This window comes from Chelonia mydas, chromosome 2, assembly GCF_015237465.2.
Source record: "Chelonia mydas isolate rCheMyd1 chromosome 2, rCheMyd1.pri.v2, whole genome shotgun sequence".
Classification (NCBI taxonomy): Eukaryota; Metazoa; Chordata; order Testudines; family Cheloniidae; genus Chelonia; species Chelonia mydas.
The window spans coordinates 235,550,334-235,572,638 of NC_057850.1; the positions used below are offsets into that span (position 1 = coordinate 235,550,334).

General features: G+C 42.1%; 1 long non-coding RNA gene across 1 annotated transcript; it reads left to right on the plus strand.

Annotated features, from left to right (window-relative positions):
* The first annotated feature begins 2,554 nt into the window (after window positions 1-2,554).
* Window positions 2,555-21,482, plus strand: LOC122464764. The gene is made up of 3 exons (XR_006289110.1): window positions 2,555-2,595; window positions 17,191-17,384; window positions 18,235-21,482. It is a non-coding gene; the product is annotated as an uncharacterized LOC122464764 (long non-coding RNA).
* The last annotated feature ends 823 nt before the right edge of the window (window positions 21,483-22,305 follow it).

Sequence of the window (22,305 nt, forward strand, 5' to 3'; positions counted from 1 at the left end):
GAACTTTTGACATATGCTCACTTTACGTGTTTGTGCATGTGACTGCTGGTTTTTACATGCACTCTTTTTCTGTTTCCAGGGATTCTTCACATTGCAGGTGCGATGGCCAGAGGAAAATATGGATCATGCTTCCATTTGTAATCTGGAACTCTCCGCTCCCAACCTTCTCTTTAAATTTCACCTTAAACTTCTTGTCTTCTGTCAATGATGCTTGACTTCTTGGTGCAGCATATGTGATGCTGTGGGTGAAATTAATGGGGCCAGGATTTTACCAGGTGTGCTTAAGGTGCTATATAAAGTACTCCAGTATCTCCGCTAATCCATCCATAGTAGACTCTTCCTTGAGTGAAGGATCTTCACAGGCAACACAATTAGGAAAATGTTTATTTGCTCATTGAACACCCAGATTAAATTAGGATGGTTCTGGCTATAATCAGACGTCATGCTTTGCCTGTTGCTTAAACTTGTTCATTCCACTTGATAAACAAGGTATAAATTACATATTAGGGAAAACAACATACTTCAAGCCACTGCAGACATAGATCACTAGAGGGAATAAATCACAATATAGCCAAATATGTCATCCTCCTCCTCCTCCTGCTTCCTTTCCAAGCTCAATTAAGAAGCAACGTGTTTTTTTCTTTTTCAAGCTTCACTTTTATCTGTTCTCCTTCTCCTGTTTCCGTGTCCTCCCCCCCTCCAGCCCCTTTGGCCTTTTTCTGATGACAGTAGTGCTGTAGGATAATGAAGTAATTCCTAGTAGTGCACTAAGTACCAAACACCTGGCTGACATTTTTTGCCTCAGACTGGGTCAGATAAAACCTGATTGCCCATAGGTATTTTATGGTTCTTGTTCAAGTTGAGTATGTTCTTCTGGGACCAGCTGCAGTTACTGTGTACTATAGAATGTGTTAATGACTATATATTTTAGACTCAGGGATTTTGGCTTGGTTTGAAAATTCAGCTCTAAATGAATGGCTGGGAGTGAATCTAGATTTGTACTGAAAAAGGGAGGATTTTTTAGGTTTGCCTCCTAACTTGTTAATCACTTTTCTACAAATTTCTAACCCCTAGCTGTCTCTCCTGATGTGGGTCCAGCTCTGATTTGGCAGTAACTCTTTTGTCATATGCAGGGTGTAGTACCAATCTAGTGGATTATTTTTAACAGAAACTGCTGTGCTCACACATTGTAAAATTTAAAAAATACAAACAAACCATAAAGTCCTACCATAAAGTTCTGCACAGAATGCCTTTTCCAAGACGAATTGTTCCAGCAGTCTAATCTAAATTAGGTTTCAAACAAAGTAGTTTCCATTTTTTATTACTCGTATGTAGCCATTAGAATTGCATGATTATTTTGTAAAACATTGGATTAATTTAGATTCAATAAGGCAATTACAGTCAGCAAAGGGATTAACAATTTAACAGACCCCCAAAAAGGGTAATTACATGCCCAGTAATTTAGCTGACTGTGTGATGATTCTACTCAGATTCCTACTTCTTAAGCCTGTGTGGACTCACTCTTTTCCCTGGTGCTTAAACTGCAAGCTTGCATGCAAATACTTGCTTCTCGGTGACTGAGGCCTATGCTGCTTTGGGCCAAAATTGATTGCTGAAGTTACATGACTGAAATGCCTCAGGTGAAAAATTCAGTCAAAAGAAAAACATTAAGTAGACAGCTATGTAAAGTATGCTGCCTGACAGTAACTAATGCTCCCAGGATGGAAGAGGTGCTGCAAATAAGGTCAGTGGAATTAACACTCAATTATCCCCTAAATATGAAAGAGTGTGCCACACGTACTTCTGACTACATTTCGAGGCAATCATAATTGAAAATCATGTGTGTATCTGGTTAGTTGCTCTTTCTTTCTTACAAGCAACTGTTGGTCAGTCATAAACCAACACCATTAACCATTTGCAGACACTCTCTCAGTTTATTTCAGAGCATGGAGCATTTTAAATTCTGTCCCTCTTTTGGAGGATTGAGTCAACTTCTTCCAGACTCAGATCCCCAGCTGGTCTAAATTGTCATAAGCTCCATTTGACTTCAGTGGATTTGTGACCATTTATACTGGCTGGGGATCTGGCTTTTAGTTTTGTTTTATACACTCAATCCATTAACATTAAACGCCGATGTAATGAAAATCCATTCATGAGGAAGTAGACTGTAACTCCTAGATTTGTTTAGTACACATCAGGGTGACAATTGTAGTTCTTATTATAGTGAAACTCTCCATTTAGGTTTGGATCCAAAGCCCATTGAAGTCAATGGGAGGTTTCAATTTGGATCAGACCCAAGGTAAAACTGTTCTCTCTCTTTCTCTCTCCCTCTCCCTCTCTGTGTAAGTAATATTTAGTTAATTTGTTTACAGATGTTCTGCAGCCTATTCCAATTGTTATTTAACCCCAACTCTATTTTGTCTCCCGTATTTTCTTCCCAATAACAAAATCAAATGAGAGTAAGCAAGCCTGCAAAGCCCCTCTCAGGGAGACATCCGCCAGTCCGTCATTACTAGCTCAGCAGTGCAAAAATGACTCTCATTTTTCGTTTCCCAGGTTTTATTCCTCTCCCCCGCCAGCCCTTGCTATACCCTGGTAAGTAACCAGTATTAATGATCCACCTCTCCCCTCCCTTTTGCCTTTAGGATGGGGAAAAAGGATTTATTTTATTTTTATGACTGTCCCAGTTTTGTAGCTAAACTTCAGTGGGGTTTTGCAATCTGAAATCTGACCTTTTCAAATTGGGTTTGTAGAATGAAATAACAGCACAAAGCCTTTTTTCCACATTTTTGTTCCTGTGCTTTGTGGCTCTCAATCCTGCAGTATCTGAGAGTTCAATTAGCCTGCATGTAATTGACAGGTTCCTGAGTTAAATAGTTGGGATGGGATCATATCCTTAAAATAGCTTAAAGAAAAACTGTAGACAGACAATCCGGCAGACAAGTCTTTCCAGGTACTTGGAAAGCCCCTATTTTCTGAAGCACTTGCACTGTAAGCGATCTGGAAGTCTTGCATATACAGTAGTTTATTACCCCAGGTTGCTTAGAGGCAGTTAACATGAAAATATATCCCTTGATTTAATGTCCAGGAGGCATTTCTGAATTTTTTTCTGAAGTATCATTGTTGCCAGTTATTAATGTGACATCACTTCCCCAGACCGAGCTAGGTATTCTGTCTGTGCTCATCAGAGCTCTGGATGCACTGAGTTTTAGCTTCTTTAAGATAAAAGCCTCATATCTTGTGAATTCAAGCCCCTATCTCCTTTTACCATGTTCGTTTGCAATATCCAGAGGAAAAAATGATCAACAAAGCAAAACAGGAAGAAAGGCAACAGAAACCTTCTATCTCCCGCTGCTGTTAGGCTTCCCAAGTTTGTCAGGTTGGACAAAGTTGTTCCATTTTATTGCAACTCCACTGTTGTAGCAGGATCAAGTCTGAAATCCCTGTATGCTCCGAGTGGCAGAAAAGAAAGGCAAGCTTTTCTGCTCTTGAAAAAGTGACATCACAAAAGAGTACAGCTTTCAGCTTTTATTCCTGTAATTGCAAAAATGAGCCTTCTAGGCCAAGATTTTCAAAAGTGATGAGTTGATTTTTGGATGCTTTCATTTTTGGGTTCCCAACATAGGATGCCTTAAAGGGGCCTGATTGTCAGAAAGTGCTGAACACCTACCCTCTGAAAATCAAGCCTCATTTAAAGGAGTACTTGTGGCACCTTAGAGACTAACCAATTTATTTGAGCATGAGCTTTCGTGAGCTACAGCTCACTTCATCGGATGCATACTGTGGAAACATACATACAGTTTCCACTGAATGCATCCGATGAAGTGAGCTGTAGCTCACGAAAGCTCATGCTCAAATAAATTGGTTAGTCTCTAAGGTGCCACAAGTACTCCTTTTCTTTTTGCGAATACAGACTAACACGGCTGTTACTCTGAAGCCTCATTTAAGGTACCTTCCTTTGGACACCCAATAAATAAGTCACACGAATCATGGTACTTCACTGTATATGTTATAGGATGTTTAAAAATGACTTAAAATTTCAACAGAAATGTATCACACCAATTAATGTGGTGAGGAAAGTAGCAGTATGGAATGGTCTGAGATGACCAGAGGGTCACCAGATAGCAAGTGTGAAAAATCTGGACAGAGGTAGGAGGTAATAGGCGCCTATACAAGAAAAAGTCCCGAATATTGAAACAGCCCCTATGAAATTGGGACATCTAGTGGTCACCCTCGTTTGAGCACAGAATGTGATGCTCTGTCTATGGTACTTATGGCCTCCATTACTGTAGTATCTGAATGCCTCACAGTCTATGAATTTGTCTTCACAACACATGTGTGCAGTAGGGAAGTGCTGTTATGCCCATTTTACAGGTCGGGAACTGATGCAGAGAGAGATTAACCGGCATCTCAAAGGTATTTAGTCTCCTAACTCCTGAAATGAATAGGAGCTTGACCTTGAGAGAGAGTCGCTTAGGCCCTAACAGGAAGCGTGTGGATGAACAAGGAACTGAACCTAGAGTCCCAAGCTAGTACCCTAACCACCGGCTCAACCACTACTGTACCTGTATTGTGGAGCCTGAGGCAAGCATTTGGGGTCTGTTTCTCCATCTTTGAAATGATATGAAAATACTTTCTCACTTATTGTATAGGCATGTGGTGAGGATTAATTAGAAAGCTTTGAAGATGTAAAGCACAATAGAAGTGCTAATTGTTGTATATTGGCCAAACCTTGCAGTTCTTACTCAGGCAAAACTCTTGCTGAAAGTAATGGAAGTTCTACCTGAATCAAGACTGCAGGATCTGGCTCATTATTATTTAATGGTGTTGGCCTCTTGCTGCCCCCTCTTAGGTTTGCTGGCAGCCTGAGGGTCTCTCTCCTGATCCCTTCCCCATGCCTGTGGAATTTGCTTCTCAAATGTATCATGGTGCTGGAAAAACATTTGCAAAAGGACACCCACCATCCCTTACGCATTGACTTCAGTCGTGCCAGACTAGTTCACATGAGTTGGCCTACACCTGGAGACTTTTTGCTGAAAACTTTTTTTGATGGAAAAATGGCCTTTCTTTTAAAACCAGAAACATTCTGCAAGAGCTTTTGATTTTTCATAATGTTCCATGTTTTTTACTCAGACCCTGAAATGTTTGCATTTTCATTGACTTTGTATTTTCCCGTTTCTCTCCCTTCCCCTCTTTATTCCTTTCTGCCACTGAATGCAATAAAAAGGATGATGTCCAGGGGCTTTCTCCCCCTGACCCTGTCAAGGCTGAATCCCCACTCTGTCACTTTGAGTACAGAAGGTGGGGGCCTGGAAGGATTCTAAAAATTAATACTTGCCACTCCAGGCTTGTATTAAACTCCCAAGGTTACAGGTTTTCCTAACCTTGGCTTGGTAAACGCTGCCACCACCCAAATCCAAAAAACCCAACCCCTTGAACCCAGGAAGGAACACTTGGGAATTCCTCCCTGTGAGGTACCCTCAAGCCCTTTCAGCCCCTCCTCCCCCTCTCCCCCCCCCCCCCCCCCCCCCCCGAGGAAGAGCGGAGAAAGAAAACAAAGGAAATTAGCTGTGCTACCAGCTAATCAAACAACCTGTGCACAAACCTCTTAGGACACCAAAAATCCAATCCTGTTCTTTAAAAAGGTAAATTTTATTAAAAACAAAAAGGAAAAAAATACATCTGGAATTTAGGCTTTTGCTAGATTTTTAAAAGAGCAATTCCAAAAATTAAGCACCCAAACTAGCATTCATGGGGGTTCAGCTTAAAGGTTACAAGCAAACAAAAGCATCAGGGGTTAGCACAGAGGAGATCCACAAGCCAAAATAAGAAATAAACCTGATTGTGTCTAACTAAACATTCCCTATCCAAATAATTTCTTCTAGGTATGGAAGATACTTTTTCATACCTGATTCAAACCTTACACAGCATTCCTGCTTATAGTATTGCTGCTCTGTGTCCCTGCAGCCCAGAGAACAACAGACAAAGGGAAAGTTTCTTTCCCAATTTTAAAAAGTTCTAGCTTTCCCATTGGCTGTTTTGGTCGGGTGCCCACTTTTTTCCCCCCTTTACCTGGGGGACTTTTTAACCCTTTACAGGGAAAGCAAGTAGAGAACAGCTACCAAGAGGGATTTTAACTGGCTGGCTGGGTGTCCATCAAAGGGAGCTACTCCCCCTCACCCCGCCTTCATTATCACAGACCCTCTTCATTTTTATTTCTTTTTTCTTTTGCTATTTTTTAACTTTCTAAAACTTCACAATCTTTGGAAAAGCTGCAGAGTGGCAAAAGGAAAAACAAAACTCTGTAACTTTGCCACTCTGGAATTTTTCCAAAGTTGGAGACATCTGTTGGCTCTGTTTTCTATCGACAAACAAGTGTGTCCAATGAGTGAAGGGCCACATACAGTAATATAACCAGAATGAATTTTATTTATACTGTGTCGACCTACAAAAGTATGCTAGGTGCTTGGAAGTGAAACAAATGTAGATTTAAAAGCTTGACCCAGCTTCCACTGAAGTGAGTGAAGGAGTCTTTCCATTGATTTCTGATGAGTTGAATTGGGCCGTAGTAGGCCCAGATCCTCAAACATGGGATAGAACCAGCATGAAACATGTTCCTTTATGTCAGTACAAAAGCTTCTTACAATGTTTCTGCATACTAGTGGCAACCGCTAAATCTAAAATTCAGACTACACTACAAAATTAATCAACCTAACTTAAGTTGGCATACAGCTGCTATAGTAATGACATCACTTGTGCATGTCTACACTTTGCTCTGTGTGTTGGCGGTGCACATCCTCATCAGGAGCTTGAATTGATTATACTGTCAGTGTGGGGCATTGTGGGACAGCTTTTGAAAACCAGTAACAGTTGACATAAGCAATGCACTGTCTACATTGACACTGAGACGTCCTAACTACATTGACTCTATGCTACTCATGGAGGTGGAGTTATTAAGTCAGTATAGCTGGGCAGTTACCTCAGCAGGAGTGAAATTTTAGTGTAGACACTTCTATAGTTAAGTCGATGTAGTTAGCTCTCTTGCATCGAACTAAGGGTAGGTCTACACTATTTGCTGGATCGGCGGGTAGCGATCGATATATCAGGGGTCGATTTATCATGTCTAGTCTAGACCAGATAAATTGATCCCCAAGCATTCTCCCATCGACTCCGGAACTCCAGTGCCACGAGAGGAGCAAGCGGAGTCGATGGGGGAGCGGCAGCTGTCGACTCACTGCCGTGAAGACGCCGCTGTAAGTCGATCTAGGTACGTTGATTTCAGCTACGCTATTCTCGTAGGTGAAGTTGCATACTTTACATTGACTCCCCTCACCCCGCCCCAGTGTAGACCAGGCCTGAGAGCATTACAGTACATAGAATCCTATGCAGACATACACTTTGCTCTACCACCTAGCAAGTTTGCTAATTACCAAGTTGATTAACTAGTGAAATAGCAGTAATCACTTACAAATGACCTGATAAAGAGCTACTCTGGATAGGTGTCAGTGGTATTGGGCTTTCCTAATAAATACAACAAAATGAGTTTAGTTTGAGACTTCCTCAAAGGAAAGGGTTTGACAATAAAATTTCTGAGAGAAGTGGAAATATTATGTGAATATCTGAGATAGTCTCTCTGTATTTCTTTCTGTACTGTTTAATGTGGTATGATATTAACTGCCTGAGGCATATAACAGCTTGGCACACATACAAAACAAGTTGGGAAGATCACAGTGTGAGACAACAGGAAGTTTAAAGAACAATTACAAATATCAGAAAAAAACTTCCAAGGAATTTAATGGAGTTCCCCTTCCCCCCCCATTCAATGAACATAGTTGCTAGGGTAATAATCATCCCCGGCAGACTTGCATTAAAATGTACACATGGCTTGTTCTGTAACCTGAGGACTGGCTTAAATCTTAGTGAGAAATTATTCAGTTTTTTCTGATGGACTGTAAAGGATTTTGCACAACGTTGCAGAGACTTACCAATTGTGGAACACCCAGCTGTCCAACACAAGCACTTGTAAAGGTTTAGGGGAGGTAATGAAACAGGTTTTTTTTTTTTTTTTTTGTTCATTGTGATGAGACCATAGTGGGTGACCTAAAAAAGCGTGAAACAATTACAGGTTCTGATCAGTTTTCCTTTACCCAGAATAGTTTAGAATGGAAGCCCTAAGCCCTATCTCTTCACCCTTTTCTTACTATGTCTCCCCACCCCTGATGCAGCCTGCGTCCAATAAGAATATTTTGTACTTACATCATGATTTTCATTCAAAAGTCTTAGAGCTTTTACAAAGGTGCATAATTGTTATTATCCAAGTTTTGCACATGCGTATGTAGGGGGGTTATTTGGCTTATCTGAGATCATACTATGATCCAGTAGAAGAGTACAGACTAAAACCAGGTGTCCACAGTGCAACTGTCACTGTAGTGTAAGCACTGTTTTTAGTATACTAAAACAGTCTGAACTCAGATTAAACAAACTGGTAGGCTCAAGTCAACCCTTTATCCTTTGGAAGTACATCAATTTCCTACCCAGTAGTTCAGTGGCTGCTAGTCTTTCAAATGAAGTCTTAAGACCCATCTACTGTGGGTGAACATGAAAGATCTCATGACACTTCCCACAGGATTAAAGACTTGCCAAAAGTCTATTCTTTCTCACAGTTGTGGAGCAGGCTGTGTGCCATTTGGTTGCTACACCCACCCCTGCACAGAGAGGTTGCTTGTATTTCAGTGGTACTTCATGCATATAGTTTGTAAAGCATTTTAGCATCCCACCTGAGGTAAGGTACTAAATACCTGTAAAATTTTGTTAGTGATGTTGTCTCATCTGATGGTTTTAGTTTGTGGATATTTTCAGTGTGCTCACAAGCTTATTTAGAGTGCCCTAAAATGAAGAAAATGCTGAAAGCTTAGGAGAAATCTGATCTCAGTGGAAGGATGGGCAGCAGAAGCCCAGAAGTCAATGCTGCACTATCTATGTTGAAAAGTAAAAGAGCTCTGGGTAGGGTAGGACAGCTCACTAGATGGGCATGCGGGGGGGGGGGGGGGGGGGGGGGGCGGAAGTTGGGAGAGTCGGAATTTTCATTTGAGGGAAAAGATGGCAGTTTGAAAGATTGGAGAGTAGGGGCAGGGAACGGAAAAAAATTGTCCAGTTAAAGTTCGATTTTATTTGGTCATCCCGTGTGTGACAGATTTGCTCATATTTACTTCAGTGGTCTCACCCTAATGAGCGAATGACAATTCTAACTCAAAAAGCAAGCCTAAATGTGTGGAGAAACCTAGGTGCTTATTACCTTGTTGTACACTGTTGCAGAAGCTCAGTTTTCCACACACCTATCTGTGCGTCTCTCACTTAGATATCTTTATTCAGTCCATTTAAAGTCCCTACCTACCTGCTTTAAATGAAAAGTAATAGGAAGAGAGGATGGTCTAAGGCAACACTGTTGCACAGTAGATGACATGATCTCACTTTCATACCGAGTGTAAATTTGGGGAAGATTAGCCTTGTTCTCAAACACTGGTAATATTCTCAGCACAATTATCATCCTGCATTTATGATTTTACAAAGATTTCCCTCCCTCCTTTCATGGGTTTCCCTTCAAAATAACATGAGGCAAAGTTTTGGGACAACCACTGAAAATTTAACTGAAGACTTTCCTAAGGGTGACTGTTGGTCACAGTTTTGAGTGAGGCACTATAAAGTGTCCCAAGACATGATGATTACTTAGGCTATGTCTACACTACCGCAGTAAGTTGACCTAAGTTACGCCACTCCAGCTACGTGAACAACGTAGCTGGAGTCGATGTAGCTTAGGTCGACTTACTGTCCTGTCTACACCATGCTGGGGCAATGGGAGACACTCTCCCATTGACTTACCTTACTCTTCTCGTTCGGGGTGGAGTATCGGGGTCAACCAGAAAGTGATCTGAAGTCGATTTGGCGGGTCTTCACTAGACCCACTAAATCAACCCCTGGTGCATCGATTGCTGGAGCATCTATCTGGCTGCAGTGTAGACATCACCTTAGAATGCCCCGCAGTGCTCTGCCATAACAAGGGAGCTCACCAATGAAGCCACTGCTTTGGAACATATGCGTGGAGCCACCATCTGAATTTAGAGCTATTCTGAATCAGTAAAGAACTCTCAAGGGCACATAAAACTGGGATGGAGACTTATTCACTCCTACTTATTTTTGTAAATGGGGTAGTGCTGCAGTTGCCCCAATGGCAGGACTCCCTGGGCCAACAACTCATCCCTTCCACTCTGCAAGCTACAGCTTGAAGCAACTGTTCATGCTACTGATCAAATGAAGAAATGCTGTTAGCCCCCTTGAAGGCTGAAATCATTAAAGGGATACAAATGGTAAGAGAATACAAGCCCAGCCATGCATGTCTCTAGAAGTCAGAAGGAGGATCTTTAAAATTAATGTAACTTTTTAGACATCAAAAGGCAGAGAAAAGTTGTATCAAATAATGACTGAACCATAAGAATACAGGATTTACAGGATTACAATAACATTCCAGCCGTATAAGTGGTCATCACAAAAGTTCCTGTATTCCACAGGAATGACCCAGGGTTTTCTTGGTGCCAACATGAAGGGGGCGCAGGGGTGCATAAGGGTTACAGCAGGGGCTTCTAAGCTTTTTGCTGGCATAACCCCATTTTAATTAATTATTTCTTCACTGGACCCCAGACAGCACGGAGGACAATATTTTAAAGAGCAAAATGGTGTCCTCTGCACAGCATGATGTCACATGCACTGTATATGTCAGGTCACACCTGATGAAGGACGCCATTTTGCTCTACAAAATGGTGTCCTCCACACAGCATGACATCACTTTTATGAAGTCACACTGCATGGAGGATGTCATACAGTGGAGCAAAATGGCATCCTCCATGCATCATGACCTTGCATGCACCATACATGTGAGGTCATGCTAGAAGGAGCAAAATATTATCCTTCATACACTAGGGATTGCCGCGACCCCATCTGCTGATGGCATGATCCCATTTGGGGTCATGACCCACAGCTTGGGAGCTTCTGGGTTACAGAGATCTCCTGGGTTTGGTATCTACGTAATAACTCACCAAAGAGTGTCATGTAAGGTTTCTACTGAAAGCCTGTGTCACGCTGGTCCTTGTAATCATGGTGAAATATATGTGTGGATAATAGGTAAGGAGTTATGTGTGTATACTAAAAATTGTATTCTTAAAGTCTGTGACTTGGGGCTAAGGTGAGATACGGGTTTCTTTCAGGCAAGACATGTTTGTTTGTCTGGCTACATGTAAACTGAGTATGGTATGGTTCACAAAGGATACTCATTTACTGTCTGATCTGAATGCTAATGAAGGGACTGTGAAATCTTCCATAGAGGGGAATTTACAGGAAGAAATAAACCATCATGAGGGAGTCCTGTTTGCAAGTGTAGGCAATGGATTTGTGGACTATAACTGTAGGTACAGAACTACATTCTGTATCATTTACTGAGGGGACAAGCAGGGGATTGAAAGTGTGACTTGGCCCATGAAAAAGGGATCACAGCCTAATTGGCTGAAAAATGCTAGTGAGCAATATCAGCATCTAGGCTGTGTTATGATTTTAATTTAGTATGTAATCCTTTGTTTCCAATACTTCTATCTACTTGCTATTACTTGAATCTCTGTTCTTGGTTAAATAAACATCTTCCTGTTTTTATTATAAACATATCTGAGTGCTGGTGCTGAGCAGAGTGGTGATCCTGAGGTGAAACTGGTAAGTTGGTGTATACTATTCTTTTCAGAGTAGCAGAGGTATGAATTCTGTGCGTGCCAAAGGAACAGGGGCTGAACTCTGCAGGTGGACTCTTGGAGGGCTTGGGGGTTGGTGTGTTTCTATCATTAACTTGTATAAAGTGAGCGGGGCCTGCGGAGGTCCTGGAAGGCAGTGCTTGTGTTGCCAGAGACTGGTGGAGTTGGGGAAACTGACCCTCAGGAGGCACAGAGAAGTTTTTCTCATGCTAAGGGCAGGTGTTGGCAAGGTGCCTCACAACCCTGTGTACACCTGGGAAGTGTCACAACCAGCCCCAGGATAAATTTCAAACCATTACACAAATTTCTGTTCTGCAACAAAAATAAGTCTTGGTGCCCAAATTATGGGCTACATTATGCCTTTAAAACACATTCAGGAGTAGGGCGGTGGTGAGTAGCTGTCCTGCCCCTGCAAGAGTTTTTCCACGGTGAGTGGGAGGCAAGATGGGCGTCATCCTTCAGTTAGGTATAAATGACTCCTGGGAAGAATGTACACTGTAGCTCCATGCTGGAGGTTGCTGGGTAGCCTTCAGTTTGGCTTGTTTGTGCATCTTCTGCTTTGAGACTGATCTTTGCTTGCTCCCTCATTGCAGTAATTCATGTGTTTTTTCCATGACATATTTAGCACTTCCCTTTATTGTGCTGCGGATGCATTTACAACTTAAATTCTGACACATCTATATTTAATCTATGAGAGTTTTAGGATATCCTTTGGGGCTTTGTGTTTTGTTTTGGCCCTGGTGTAGTCTACCCAGAACCTATTTGCAGTCCTTTCTTGTCTCTGGCTACTCCCCTCCTTGCATCCTCTGGTCAACTAGCACTAGCTCCATTTCTGTCTATTTGCACAGTTCAGCCACTATTGCTATGGATGCCTTGTCCTTTGCTCCTCCTGCTATTTGTCAGTGTCCCTGTGGCTTAACATCCTCTTGTCTTGACTCTTGCAGTTCACATCCTTATGGTCTCCCCAAGTTTCAGCTCTCTGTCAGCATGCACAGATTGCTGCTCCATGCCTTCATACACCTACTAAGAGGTGGGATCATATCACCACTATTCTCAAAAACCATCAGCTGTCTCCCTATTTATTTCAGGACTCATTCTGTCTTTAAAATTCTCAATAGACAAGTCTAGTGAAGAGATCCATTTTCTAACTAAACAGGTCCTGCTCTCACAGTCAGTCTCCCAACATTCTCTGGGGTGGTGTGGTCATCTGCTCCGAATACCTGCCAGCTTCCCTGCAAGAATCATCTTCAATTTTAACCCAATGAAAGCAAGATGGAAAAAAGCCCTCAAAAGACCTAAACCACAATGGTTGGGTGGTGTTGACACCTGCCCTTCACAGACATCCTATCCAGTAATGCGTCAGATTTGGCTCAGGACAGAACATCATGGAGGCACGTAACGCATTTAGTGGCCTCTATGCTGTCTAAGTGACACCATGAGAATGAACCTAACCTATGAACATGCTCCAAACTCTTCATGTACCTTTTCTGCCCTTCTCCCTCTCCTTATTCCGTCAGTCCATCTAATGCTGATTTTTTTTCTCTGTCTCTTCATACAATCTTTTCTACTTTGGTGTGAAAGCCTTTTACCCTGTAGCTTCTGATACTGTAAAAAAATCTCTAACTCATTAGAACATCTGAAAACATGTTTCCTCCCATATGCATAACTTCCTCTTTGCTAGTAGAGAATTAGTTGCATTATTCAAATCTGTACAGCATTTTGGAATACATTTTGCATGAAAAATACTATACAAAATTCATTTTCTAAGATCACTGTTATAGACTCATCTTGATGTTGGACTCCTGCAGAGACAATGGCACACACCAAGGGGCTCACATTATCTAGCTACAATGGAAACAATGAGGCACATTACTGTAGGTGATCAGAAGCACATTCACAAGCACAATATAAAATTTAATCTATTCCACAGCTTGCACTTCTATCTATGCTTAGTGGAATATGATAGCATATCATAGTGTATGTGATTGTTATCTTGGTCATGTATGTAATATAAGGATTTTTATACAATATTCTGTAACAGAGGAAGAGGATGTAAGAAAGGAAGGGCAAAGGCAGTGAACAGTAAAGGGGACCTGAGCTGTATTCCTGAATCTGCCACTCTTCCTATGTATCTTTGGACAACATGGGAACTGAAGTTCTTTTCTCTCATTCTTTGCCTGTTTTGTCAATTTAGAGTTAATCTCTTTGGGGACAAGAGTGTTTGTATGTGTGGATAGAGCATAGCACAATGAACCCCCAATCTTGGTTGGGACTTCTAGGTGCTATTATAATATAAACACTGTCACAGGTCTGAAGGACTACCACCATATTGAAAAAATAATCTATGTTCTATAAATGAGTATTTGGCATTAATTCCCAGGGAACTAAGGTGGTGAAAGGGGTAAATATTTCTCCACTGGGAAATTAACCAAAAACAACAGAAAGCAGTAACAGAATGTACATTATACTGCCATTGAACTTCCCTGCCCTCACATATATTCATAAATTCCCGGAGTCCTTTCTCTGCCCAGTCAGAGTCTCAACATGGCAGCTTCTGATTTGATTTGATTGTTAATTAATAATTATTCTTTTTTTATTATGAAGGATACTTATTGATTTTAATCTTCCTTGCAGACTTCCTTTAACTTTCTCCATGGCTGCCATTAGTGGGGAGGGCTCTGAACAGGGCGAAAGCCCATAAGGAAGACTGTAGGAGCTAGAATATCTAGACACAAGAGCAGTTTTAGGGGGAACACTCTGTCTTAATTTATTATTGTTATTTATTATGTGAATTATGGTAGTGACTAGGACAGCATTGTATTAGGTGTTGTACGAACACAGAACAAAAAGACCGTCCCTGCTCTAAAGAGCTCACAATCTAACTCAGTGGTCCCCAAACTGAGGGGTGCACCTCCCTAGGGGGGCATGGAGGAAAATCTGAGGGGCATGGAAGGGCCCGGTCCAGCCCCCACCGGGGGGCAGGGAGAGAGCGCCACCCAGCCCTCCTCTGCCCCCCGCTCTGCTCTGGCCCCAGCCCCAGCTCCCATTTGCAGCTGCGGCCCTGGCTCTGCTCTTGGCCCTAGCTCTGCTCCTGGCCCCAGGCCCTGGCTGTGACCTCACTCCTAGCTGTGGCTTGGCCCCTGCTCTCGGTCCCCTGCTCTCGGCCCCTGACCGCATCTCCTAGTCTGGCTGTGAATCCGCTCCTGGCCCAGGGGTGCATGGACATATTCCATTACTGGTAAGGGGGAGCGAGAGAGAGGGAAAGTTTGGGCACTACTGCCCTAACTACTTTAATACTGCCTTGTGAACTATACAAAGCTGTGGAGGGTGATGGCAGGGGAAATGCTTTAACCTTAACCCTCACTTTTCTAACTACTGTTAATTTAAACCAGCCCTTACTGCCATGCTAGACTGGTGTTCTCCCCGAGAATAATACAATGCCTTCATGTCCTACTTTCAGTGATTCTGAAAGTACACTCTTTGAAATCGTTCAGGTTTCAGAGTAGCAGCCGTGTTAGTCTGTATCCGCAAAAAGAAAAGGAGTATTTGTGGCACCTTAGAGACTAACAAATTTATTTGAGCATAAGCTTTCGTGAGCTACAGCTCGCTTCATAGGATGCATGCAGTGGAAAATACAGTGGGGCATTCCACTGCATTCCACTGCATGCATCCGACGAAGTGAGCTGTAGCTCACGAAAGCTTATGCTCAAATAAATTTGTTAGTCTCTAAGGTGCCACAAGTCCTCCTTTGAAATAGTTCAGTTACTTTCTGCTACGGCAACTGTGAATGAAGTGATAAGCGATGATTAGAAAGATTGCCAGCTCTCTACATAAGGGTGTTTTGTTACCTTCAATTCAGAGGAGACCTATCTATGCTTTTTAAAAAAAATTCGAGGTCGTTTAATGGCGTTTTGCAAAACTTTTAGATCTTAGGCCACACTCAGCATCTCACTTTCCGAGAGAGAATTGGAGTTTCTTTCCAAATTCATCTTCTGGTTGAACTTCCTTTTTGTTTACATGGATACAAAAGATTTTTTTCTCCATTTAATCCTGACAGTCAATGTAAAAAAAGCAGAGCTGTGCTGTTTCATTTTAAATGTTGGTCCTAGCTGTTTAATTATTATGGCTAACCCCCGCAATGGCAGCCTCCAGAAGGTTTAAAGAAAGTCAAGCTCAGCCTTGTCAGTGTTGAAAGTTTTTATAGATTTCTGATTCCATGAACATGAATAAATCCTAATCATCACAATGAGAGATACTGGAAAGGACAGGGGAAAAAGTGGTGGTGGTGGAAGGTTAGAGGCTGTGGCATGTGTTCAAGCTAGTTGTGTTAAAGTCCCTAGCCTCTGTTTGCCAGAAGCTGGGAATGGGTGACAGGGGATGGATCACCTGCTCTGTTCATTCCCTCTGGGGCACCTGGTATTGGCCACTGTCGGAAGACAGGATACTGGGCTAGATGGACCTTTGGTCTGGCCCAGTAGGGCCGTTCTTATGGTCTTAAAGACAGTATTAATTTTACGGGGTGGTGAATTGTTACTGATTAGTCTATTACTGTCTGTCCATCCTTGCCCCACACACCTTCACATTTCCCGTTGCACTGTGTTTAGATGTAATGGATAGCCATTTCTGAATTTCATACAGGAGCTTATCTGTCACAAATGCAGAGATTGGTACACTGCAGTGTAACACTAGAATGCCCAGATGTATTGCTTTCATGAGATTTACACTGCTGTATATTTACGCCTGTCATGACTGTCATTTATTGCATTCTGATCAGACAATTTCATGCTCCATGAGTCACAGGCAGCTCTCTATCACTCCTGGGCTCTGTTTCAAAAGTGGGTTTCTACAGTGGGTTCCAGCCCGCATTCATCTGGGGCCTGATCCTCCACTGTCTTGTACCTTAGATAGTTATTTACACATGTCTGAAGTGAGTGTCAAATGCTCCAATTCAGAATGGTAACATTTTATACTCACTTTGCACAGGCATCCATGACTACATGAAGAGAGAGGCAGAGGAGACTCAGGCCCTTGGAAAGCTTGCTGCTCATTCAGCTGCACCTCATTAAATCACACACCATTACCCTGTGATCACCTTGGTTTGAAAGTTGTTGTTTTTATAAATATCTTGTAAGTGAATTTGTTTAGTAGAAATGTTCTGCTGTTTGGCTAATAACAGGACAAAAGGGGATATTGCTGCTGTAACGAGGCCAAGTAATATAAGCAGTCCTACAAGACTGAAGAAAGGAATATATTGCCATAAGTAGAAGGGGAAAAATCTCTTAGACTGGAAAACTCCAAGAGGTAGGGACTGTCGCTTTACATGTGTGCACAGCTCTTAGCACATTCATAATAAACACCCCTCAGTGCCCACTCTCTCTTTCCCCCTGCTTATTGTCCACAGACATGTTTCCAGTATGTGACCAGTAAAGTGTCAAGGTTTTGTTTCCTGAGCCCAAAATCTGTGTATGTGGAGAGGATTTGAGATCACAGGGAAGCTTTGAACTGGATTCTTCTCTCAGCTACACCAGTGTAAATCAGGAGAAACTCAAGTGACTCCAGTGGAATTACACTGGCAAAAATCTGCTGTAACTAAAGGTACGTCTACACTTAAGATGCAGCGGTGCAGCTGTGCTGTTGTAGTACTTCAGTGAACACATTTATTGTGTCAATGGGAGGGGTTCTCCTGTTGATGTAGGTAATCCACTTCCCTGAGAGGTGGTAGCTAGATTGATGGAAGAATTCTCCTGTTGACCTAGCACTGTCTACACTGGGGGCTAGGTAGATTTAACTGCATCACTTCAGGGTGTTTGGATTTTTCACACCCCCTTGACATAGTTTTACTGACCTAATTTCCCTAGTGTAGACCAGGTCACAGAGCCAAGAGCAGCTATCCATTCTACCTCTTCCCCACTGAAGTCTCATCTTATTTTATATAACAGCCATCTATGCCTAAACAAAGGAAGAACAATCGTTAGTGTATGGGATGTAATTTCACTGAATTCAAGCAAGCTGAATGACCCTGTAACAATGTTCCTTCTAAAAATGATAAAAAGTGTGGCCAGTCACGATAGTCTTGGGGGTTGGTTGGGAGAGGGGTAAAGGAGATGGGGCTGTTCAGTTTATATATGAATCCAAACCCGAGCGCTAACCATCAGGAATGAGCCTTGTGCCAATCCTTGCAGACTATTTCCCCAAACTCATGGAAAACAGCCCCTCCTGCACCCTCCAAGATCCATGCAGCTTTACTGGGAAGTCTGCCTGTCCTCACTAGCACAATTGTATAGATAATCATCCACACCAAACCCAAATGAACCTCCAAACTTTTTGAGATTTACCAATCCCTTGGTAATCATTTAGCTTAGTTTATGCCAGAGTAAAACTGCCCTGTGACAGCAATGCAGTGCACATTTTCCGGTGCTAAGCACACATCTCATTTTTCTTTCAGGTAACACGTATAATGCCCCAAGCGCTCCTGAAAATCCAGATCACTTCATTACCAAACCAGCGTGTTTGTGGTTAGTTTGTTGCAGCAATGAGGTGCTGCCTGAAAAAGGGATCTTGAGCCACAAAGCAGACCAGGTAAAGTGCTCTCTGCTTTGGAAGTGGCCTTTGTCTGCATGGTGTTGAATGCACATAGCTATTCAGGTGAAAGATTGAAAATCTGGTGGTAGACAGGAAAGACAGCAAAGGACTTTCCTCAAACTAATACACCCATAAATAAATAAATAAATAAATAAGAGATTGGTCTCCATACTGTCAAAGGATTTTGAGATTTGAGTCCATGCAGGCATAAGAGGTTCTTAGACCCTGAAATTTGAGTTTGGACAGGTGACAGAAGAATTACTCTTGATTCACCTTTTATTATCCTTGAGTTTCTCCTACTTCCAACTGGTTTTGAATAAAACTTCGCAAGACACTGAGATCAGTGACCGCTCAGGTCAATGTACAGACTTACAGAGAATGAATAGCTGCAGTAGTTTCTGGGCATTAGTCTTTATTGCATTCTGATTTTGTTAAGTTCTCCTTTTCAAGGCAACATGGAATAATAGGACTTGCTGAGGCACCAAAGACTCTCTCGGTATTTGTGTGGCTATGCAGGGACCGTTTTTGTAGGATACTTGAAATATCATGTGTTTTCACAGTTGTCAGTCTGGTAGCTGCAAGGAATTAAAGTGAGGCAAACCTTATAAAGTAAAAAGGGAGTTTATACTCGATTCCATTAGAGTTGCAAAACAAATTGCAGTGACCTTACACCGGAACAATCTTTGAAGGGCAAACTTTGTTGTCCTCACTCCCTGTGCGATCCTCTTTAAGCAGTCATTAAATATTCATTCAAGCAATTATTCTTTGTACAGCTGGACTATATTGCCTTATTGCTAGTGAGAATTTCTAGTGTTCATAGTAAACTTTTTGTTTCTGCATGTGGCATTTCCACTGAATGGTAATGAAGATATACAGAGCACTACATGAGTGGCAGGCTACAATTTATTCTGGCCCATAGGTTTAAGTGCCTTTAATTATTCCTCACTATAATCATGTCCTGCAGTCATTTTCATGCTGTTGGTTCATTTGTGAGCCATGTGTCATCGGAGTGTAATCATGGAAGCAGCAACTCAAAAGACCCCTGTTACTAACTACCATATAGAAAGTGATGAGCACAGAATAAAAGTATGTAGCAGAAATGGCCAGAACTGATTTGGTGAATGAAACTTACTTTTAAACTTGTAGATATTCATAGGTTTGCAGATAGGAAGAGGTGGGGTTTTTTGTTTATCCCCCCCCCCCCCCCCCGCTGGCTAATGGATGGGATGAAACACCTTGGAATGTTTTCTGAATCTTCTATCTACAAAACTGCCAATAAAATGAGTGGAATTAGTGGAGAGGCAGGAGGCTTTAGCATAGGGAAGTGGGAATTAAGATATCTAGATTCTGTGCACAATATGACCTCTGCTTACCTACCTGTAAAATAGGTATAGCAGTCATCAGCTATTGTACTAACAGGAGTGTTGTGTGGATTAATTCTTTGTGTACAAATCTCGTCAAATGATTTGTTGGATGAAAGTAGCCAAAATACGAGGGCTTGGGGTGCAAATCCAGATCTGAACTTTCCCAGATTTCAAAGGTGTTTGTGTAATCCACTTATCAGTATATGTTATGCATCCTCCTCTGTGCCCAATCCACAGAGGGGGTGAGTCTGTCAAGGCTGCCATTTATACAGCCCGGCTCTTTAGCTCAAGCTGTAGAGGCAGGGCTGATGAGAAGGGGAGAAAGGAGGGACAATTATACTAGTCCCCTGAGCTTGGGGGGCCTCCAAAACGTCTGCAACATGTGGGTAAATAAAGAAATGAGAAGAGGGTGGGGTCCAGGAAAGCTGGTATACCGGGTCCCCACATTTCTCTCAACAGGCCAGTGCAGAGGTACAGGTTTTCTGCCTGGGAGGTTCTCCGATCAGTCCCTGGTGTGTTGTCCAAGAGGGCAGCTGTCATATAAGTGGGAGCTTGTCTGGAATTTCACATGCTCAGACTGACCTTCCTCTGGCCAGAAGTATGTAACCCACTGGTCAAACTGTGTGTGTTATGCTTGAGCTACAGCCGATGTTGGCATGTGAGAGCTCCTGGCTCTTTAGCTCAAGTGGTAGACACTTTTATGCTATTAATTCAGGACACCCCCTGTTGGATCTCCAGTGTGTTGGCCAAGATGGTGGAAATCACATTTGGATCAAATTTTTTTTTTATTTTTTAACCCCATCTGTGGTGATGCATACAGTGCAATTACTATTCAATTAACACATATAAGAGAGAATGCTAAAGTTGGATTGCTTTCAAAAGGCTCACAGTACATTTGTTTTAGGGTTGTGCAAACTAATTTGGATGAAATAAGAACTGACTTCACGTTGTTTGCCCAATGTTCAAACTAAACTGAAGGTGACCCATTGGTTAAGGTCTAAAAAGTTTAGTTGTGATCCTAAAAGCCCATCAATGCCAACTGGCAGAGAGCTCACTATACTGTAACTCATATCAGGCCTGACACTCCCTAGCTGCAATGCACTGTTGTCTTACTGTGGGTCTGAAAGGTCTCTTGTAAGATACCATATGTAAATTAGTAAAGAACTGGTCATGAATATCATTGTGTGGTGTATGGATGGGTTGTGTATAGAAAATTACGGATGTGTACTGGAAATACATTCTTAATATGTACATAAATCAAACCTTCCCTAGACAAGGGAATGTGGATTTACCTGTCTGATCAGCTTAACTGCAGGCAGAGGACAACAAAAGGACATTTGCATATAAGGTAAACAAAGCAATTAAGCTAACAAGTGGAAAACAGCTTAGTAAGCACATTGGAGGACAGAGTCTGCACCCTCAGGAAGTCTTCCTAGCACTTGTGGCAAAGACAATGGACTTTGAGGAGCATAGAGACATTTTAGTTATCCATCACTTAAGGGACAAAAGAGGCCAGACCTCTTGGAGTCTGTGAAAGGTGGATCCTTCAACCATGTGGTTTGACGTCTTTGGGAACTGACTATAAGTGAGAAATTACCTGAGATCATATTGCCCTCTGTCAAGCTTTAGACACTTGAAAGTGTGTTGTATTTTGTTTTGTTAGTAACCATACCTGTCTCTTTTCTTTTTGCTTAGTATCAATTAAATCTGTGCTCTTTATTAATAAACTTATTCTTGCTTTATTACCAAACTATTTCTTTGTGGTGTATTAAAGTAATGTGTGCATCCTCGGCTAACCTAACAGGCTGGTGTGCTCACAGTGTCTTTGGAGGCAGGGAACTTAATTAGTTCTGTGAGTGTCACAGTGGGAGGGACTCGACGCGGCAGAGAGACATCTGGGGAACTTGGGAACTGGAGTTCACTGATTGTTATCTGCAAGGCACCGTTCAGACTGGCATGCTGGTGGGGCATGCAGAGTGATGTGTCCGGGAGCTGACACACAGTCTAATCTCCAGCAAAGCTCACTCTTGCTGAGGCAGAGGGGTACGCTTCTGGGCTGCCCTGAGAAGAGTGTCACATTAGTTAACACTTTTGGAAGAAGTGAAAAGGGAGGTCACTTTCATGTGTGTCCTCATTCTTCTTTGGTTTTGACTGGGATTGGAAGGGAAAATACCAAATGCAGTGAGAGAAATCTATTCTGGAGGTACTGAATGTACAAATTGGTCTAAACCAGAAGCAAATAGAAACATTCTCTCATGAGGTTTTAAACAAGATTTTTAGACCAAAGAAGTTCACATAACCATCTGAACTTCTGGATGCATCTCTGGAGCAAACCCTGACGGATGTTTCTCAAATTTGTTGATGGAGCTGCTGTCTCTTCTGGGAGGGCAAATCCGCTGCTCTCTGTCACCTTTGGAAGTTCACTGATTACTAACACCATCTCCCCTTTATCACAACTGTTTCTCATGACGAATGTATCTCAGCCCTTTCAGCATGTCACTTTACACACATCTGGTTAAGGGACACTGGGAGAGTGTTTTTCATAATAAAGCAAATCATGCAGTATTCTT